Here is a 6,464-nt window from a genome sequence, read left to right as displayed (position 1 = left end):
TAATCCGGAGCCCTCCGCTACGGCGCGCCTCAACGCTTGCGTTGCGTCGGCGCGTTAGAACCTACGATCAAATCAATCGTTAGAATATAAATCGTCGCATCTAAGCGGACCCATCACTTTAGATATACATTTTTTTTTTCAGTATTTGCTCATAATTTAGTAAATTATATAGAATGCAGTAAATAGGGCAGCTCACTGCGTGAGCTGCGACAGACAAGTGACAAACTACCTGAGCACCCCTGTGCTCCTGCGGTCTGAAAACCCTTTGGAGTGCTGAAGGAACCATGGCAGCCGGCTTTATCCAGCGCTGGCAGAAGTGGCGCGAAACTACGCAGGTGAGGCGGCCATTCTCGACAGCGGGAAATGTCACCAGCCGGCGGGAGCTGCTTCTCCCGGAGCATGTAGAGCAACCAGTAGTTTTGCACAAAAACTTTTGAATACAGTAGGGGAAAAGTGTGCGTGTAATTTCTGCATATATATTGCCGCGAACCATGTATGCGTTTGTTTGTTTATTTATTGTTTGTTTTTACTGCCCGGCCACGCCCGGCCCTGTTATCTGTGTCAAGTGAAGCCCGCCTTCCATTCTTTATTTTTATGCCGCACGGGCCATCTCATTCAGATAAGCAGACTGTTTCGTCTTAACGTCACTAGCCCAGAATAATCTTCTCCGATCTACAATGTTCTGGATGTAAATCGACGGTTCCAGAAACACTCGCGCCGAAAGATAAAAGCCTGCAGAGCAGCCACGGCATTCCGATCGTCGACGCTCGCTCGCACACGTCACTTTGTTGACTGCTGCTTCGCCGCCTGTGTATTCTTTGAGTTGTTAGGGGAGCACAATTTCGCTCCAATAAACGTGTTTTCCTTCAAGACAACTGCGTCGTCTCTGTATTCGTGACAATATACTAAACTGGTAATAGTTTCACAAAATGCTGTACCTACGTGAGTTCAAATTCTACGTCGGGGCACAAATTGCTGATTTTTCTTTGTAATTTGTGATGTGTACTATTCAAACTATTGATTCGAAATTATTCGACCAAGTCACTATTCGCGTCGAATTCACTTCGAACCTCAAATTCCCTATTCGCCCATCCCTAATATTAACTTCTCCTGCCCTTCCCAACCAATCTCTCGTATTCACTATTCGTCCATCCCTATTATTAACTTCCCCTGCCCTTCCCAACCAATCTCTCGTATCCTGCTCAACACTGGGGCTTCTCCCCCAGGACTCGCTAATGATCTGCGCCTCCTCCACTTCCCTGCCAGTTCAGGTGATCCACCGCCCGCCTTTCCAATTCACGCAATTTCACCATCTCCTCTGGATGCCCCTTTTACGTTGACCCAACTACTCAGTGCTCTGTACCGTCTACGTAGAGATACCGCGCCGGGTGAGGATGGTATGCAATACAAGCTCCTCCTAAACTTCCCAGACGAGGGTATTCAAGATCTGATCCGCCTTTTCAATAACATGTGGGAAACCGACCGCATTCCAGCAGCTTTGAAACAATCAAGAATTGTCCTCCTTCCTAAATCTGGTAAACCGCATACGCTAACGAACCTGTTTCGCTAACCTCGTGTGTCAGGACGCTATTCGAGCGTATGGCTCTCACTCGTATTGAGTGGCATCTTACACATCACGCTCCTTTGCTTGCCACCCAGACTGGCTTCCGAGCCCACCTCTCCACCCAAGACACCCTCTCTAACTTCAAAGGGGGCGTGTACAAAACTTCCAGCTCGGCCAAATTGCGCGCTATTCTAGCCATAGACTTCGAAAAGGCCTTCAATCGGGTGGTTCATGCGCCCGGCTGCGGCCATCCTCGACACATTGGCATCAACGGGGTGCGGCCGTTAGGTGTACAATTACATCCGCGATTTCCTCTCGAACTGCAGTGCCGCTTATTCGATTCTCGGTTCACAGGCTACCCCTTTCTATCTCACATCAGGTACCCCTTAGGGCTCTATACTTTAGCCTACTCCTTTTAACCTTACCCTGTCATCACTGCCCCCGCGACTAGCCAGGATCTCCGGCCTCAAGCACTCCATGTATGCGGATGACATTGCCCTTTGGGTGAACTCCGGTATTCCGAGACATATCGAAGGAACGTTACAATTGGCCTGCGACACCGTACTAGGCCATGCGTCTTCCATCGGTCTTAACATATCTGCATCTAAATGTGGCCTTTTAGTGGTGTCTAACCGACGAGGCTTTGATCCGGATCGCCCTTTAATACAAAAGCTAACGATTGGCGCGGTCTCCATATATACCCTAAGTGGATTCATTAAAAATCTTGGGCCTCATCCAAATGGATCTGCTCTTCTTCAACTGCAAATCCTCCCCTCCCAGATCGCGGAGGTCTCTCACTTCCGCTGGCGCGTTTCTAACGGCAAGCCAGGCCTAAGTGTGCCTCACATTCTAGGCACTGTGGACTCTTTCGCGACATCACTCGTCCTAGTACACTATACCCTACCTCCGCTTCTAACTTTCCCAGACAAACCGCCTTGAACAAGCCCTCCGTGCCCTGTATCGTTTGGCACTGGGGTACGTACCTCATTATGCCCCCACACACCCACAATACCCTCAAGGAACTGATCGCATCTCACCTTCAGTCCCAGCTCGAACGCTAAAGCTCTCTACTCCAGGTTGGACGCTTCTTACAGTCCTAACCTCCTCCCTGGTCTTTCTGGCGTCGGCGGTGCTGAGCCTCCACTCTGGCAGCTCGTTTAAAACTGCAGCGGCTGATGAAGCCCACAACCGGTTGCGTCACTCGTAGTTCAGCACTCACTCCTGATGGCTGCAGTGCGCTGAGGCAGCACTCACGCGTGGGTTCACTCGATGGCAGCTATGGTGAGCCTCTGCGTCGGCGGCGTGAAGTGCGTCTCAGGAAGGGATCACGAATTCCTTCTTAGGAAGCGAGCGCGCATCATCGTCACGCCCACGCCCCCCCTCACGCCAGGCGTCGCGCAGTCGAGCGACTCGTGCGGGCACAACATACAGTCAAACCCGATTATAACGAACACGGATAGAGCGAATTATGCTATATCGAACAAAGAAAGATCAGTTACGAAAATACACGCGAAACATATTCCTTATAACGAAGTTCACATCTGATATATCGAACTCGGCGCTTCTAGAATTGCCGCCAAAATGCATGGTCTCGGAGTGGCGATCGAGATGTTGATTGGCTGCGATGGAGAGGTTGAGCCTCCCATGGAGCGACGGGACTCCCGGCACTTTCCGTAACTGTTAACGACGCGACGGACTCACGATTAAACCCTCCCAGTCAGCGAGTCCGGACCAAGATGGAAGCATCGGCGAACTGTGGGAAGAGCACGCCAACGTTCCCGATGTTGCGCTGAAAGGAGTGCTCTTCGAGGATTGCCTGAGTGTCGACGACGACGTTGCCGTCACTGTGAGCCCCTCGGACGCCGACACCGTCGCCGATGTCATGGCTGCTGTCGCTGCTGGAAGCACCGAAGAGGCGGGGTATGCCGCGAGCGGAAACCGTCCGATGTTTAAAGGAGCACTGACACGAAAATTTTATGTTACGCTTTTATTGCTTTTATCGATGCCTAATGGTCTGGCGAACCTGAAACAGCACTTCAAATACTTCAGCGCGCGATAGTTAATTACATTGAACGGCCTGAAAATCGTTTGTTTCAAATTCCCGCGCTTTCATCCCGAACGGCGCATATGACAGCCTCCCGGTTTGACCTCACCGCTTTGTGCGGACGTCACCGGCGCCCGCTTGAGAGGGTGTTGCGCCCGCTCACCGCTCTTGGGCCGCGCGCGTGAAGTGACGTCATGAGTTTTTGACGAGCGCTGTCGCATCACTTCTTTTTCCTCTCCTGGAGTGATGTCACGCTGATGTCCATTTGCTGAGTGCCGCTAAGGTGGCTAGTGCCGCTCCGCGCGCTGCTCCGTCGGCGCGATAAATGCGATCCAATTGAACTATGTTCTTCGCGTCGCAGGCCGCTCATATTTCAGCCAGGGTATTCTGTTGAGTGAAGGAAGCGAACTGTGCAATAATATTAACGCCGAAAATTGGTGTCAGTGCTCCTTTAATGAAGCGCGCTTTCGGCAGTCAATGTGCTCCACCAATTTTGCTGCGATATTGAAGGACATGGACTGCAACTGATGCAAATTATGTCTCATGTAGACAGTGATTTCCCTACACCCCCCCCCCCCCTAGGGGGTGTGTAGACCCCCCCCCCCTTGAATCCACAAATTTCACTCTTGTCAGTCCTTGTATATGGACCTTTTTCAGTATCGATCTGCGCATGCGCGGGCTGCCCGTCTGCTATTGGCAGTATCCTCGTGCAAAATAAACAAAAGTGCGCCCTCCGAGCTTGCTGTTAGCGTTGCACGTATTTATTTCCTTTTTTTCGACAGCTCGTGGCAAGTTCGTATGTGCACACAAAAAAGGCTTTCAAAGGAAAGGGGCAAAGTGGTTTGAGGCTGACCACGCTGCGAGCACGTTGCTACCAGCCAGGGAGTAGCGAAAATGAAAAAAAAAAAAGTAAAGGAAAAGGGGAGCTTCAACGGCCGCAGATTAGTCACGGAAACTTTCGCCTGCTACCGTGACATTCATATGAATGGTACGGGTGACGGGTGGGTGCGGGAGCAACTGCAGGACGAGAACATTTTGTGCACGAGTTCTCCGAAACTCAGATATTTTCGGGGGTGTGCCTTACTGCCATTTTTAATACGCCGAAGTGGAATACCACGCGGGGGACGCACTAATTCCCCACTCGCTTGAAGTGATTTTGGGAGCGACGTCGGGTGCCCAGGGAAAAATGGTCCAATGGGCAGTAGGGTGGAGAATCTGAAGATTGGTCAATGTGGAAGTTGCTCATGGTAAAAAATGAATTTCTCTAAATTTGTTTTTTTCTTAGATTGAATAGAAAGCACCGCCTCTCAGGTGTATATATATATTTATATATATATAGAAAATGAAAAACGTACGTCACGGGGATGAGCGTTTGGTTAACAGACGTCTATTATTTAACTAGTGGGATAAAAAAACAGCTTTTCTAGTTTATGACCCCCCCCCCCCCCCCCCCGAGCCATTGAGACACCCCCCCTTAATTCGATGCCTGGGGAAACGCCTGCATGGAATGCTGTGTTAGTTGACGCCGCAAAAACGAAAGTGAAAACAAGAATAACCGCTTTTTGGTAAAGTAGGTAGTTACAGCGGAAAGTAGCTTCATTGCTTGCAATATAGTTTTCTGTATGGTAATGGCATACTTTATATGTTCGTTTCTGCATGCTGAGATGGCCGGAGAAGGGGGTGGGTAGGGGGGTCCCGCGTACTGCTGAACTCGTAACAAAAAACTTTGGCTATTCCGAACTATTGGATATATCGAACTAATCGTGGCGCATATTGCAGTTCTCTATAACCGGGTTTGACTGTACTGCCCCCCCCCCCCTCTCTCTCTCTCTCTCTCTCTCGCACACCTTCGGAGAATCGTCTCGCGCCGCCACTGCGAAACGTCCTCCCCTCCCAATTTCTCGACAGTTTCCTCCCCTGCTTTCTCTCACTCTGCAGACTTGCCATACGACGCCCCTCAGCTGCCTCAGCCCACGAACGGCGACAAAGGGCGCGCCCCAAAAGACGCATTGCCCTGGAGATTACCAAATATAAACGGGAGACGCTAGAGGTGCGCGTCGTACGTACTTTTCGCCCAGCATTACTGCACGTAAACGTACCGCTTGCAAAGAGGCACGCAGCAGTGCGTTGGCATCGATCGTGCATTATAATAGCTATAGGTCTCTTCGATTTCGCCTGCACTTAATTTCTGCATGAGTTTAGAATTAGTTCAGGCTGGTTGTATCTAGAGTGTACTTTTCTAGTACACTCTAGTTGGATTTTTTTAGTCATAGAGTTTTATATTATTGTATGTAACTCTATGGTTTTAGTCATGGCGCCGCCACTGCAGAACCGATGCACGTTTGTCGTCTGCTTCTGCACCTTCTCGCTGGGAAGTGCAGGAAAGCCGTGAATTCATCCTGCACTCTCGGCACCGTCGGTAAATCGAAGAGAAAATTGCAGGCGTCACGCGCTGCACTCGAAAATCGAACAGGCGAGCACCGCTCCACTACCTAAAGGAGTTCAACGAGTGCAGCCAAATATGACACCTAATGATACCAGAACACTAACAGCGTACACAAAACCTCCATGCACAAAACCGATAATATTTCCTGATAAGGCTGCAGAATGGTGAAGCTATTGGTGGAAACGCGCGATCGCAACGGCTTTCTTGCGCGATGCCGCGCGAGTACGTTTCCTTTCCTAGAGTTTCATAGGACTCTGATATTAGTATGAAAATCTATGGATTCCTTTATCCATAGATTTTCATACAAAAATCTCTGTGAGGCATCTGTAAAAACTACTGAAGCCAATTATATCGTTTTTAGGCCTCTAAATTTTGTGCCAGTACTCCTTTAACACAAAATTTCATTCAGC

Source organism: Haemaphysalis longicornis, unplaced genomic scaffold (assembly GCF_048455015.1).
Source record: "Haemaphysalis longicornis isolate Haplotype H1 unplaced genomic scaffold, Haemaphysalis longicornis Haplotype H1 scaffold_10, whole genome shotgun sequence".
In the NCBI taxonomy this organism is placed as follows: domain Eukaryota; kingdom Metazoa; phylum Arthropoda; class Arachnida; order Ixodida; family Ixodidae; genus Haemaphysalis; species Haemaphysalis longicornis.
The sequence above is the reverse complement of the archived record's forward strand: the minus strand, read 5'-3'. Positions refer to the sequence as shown.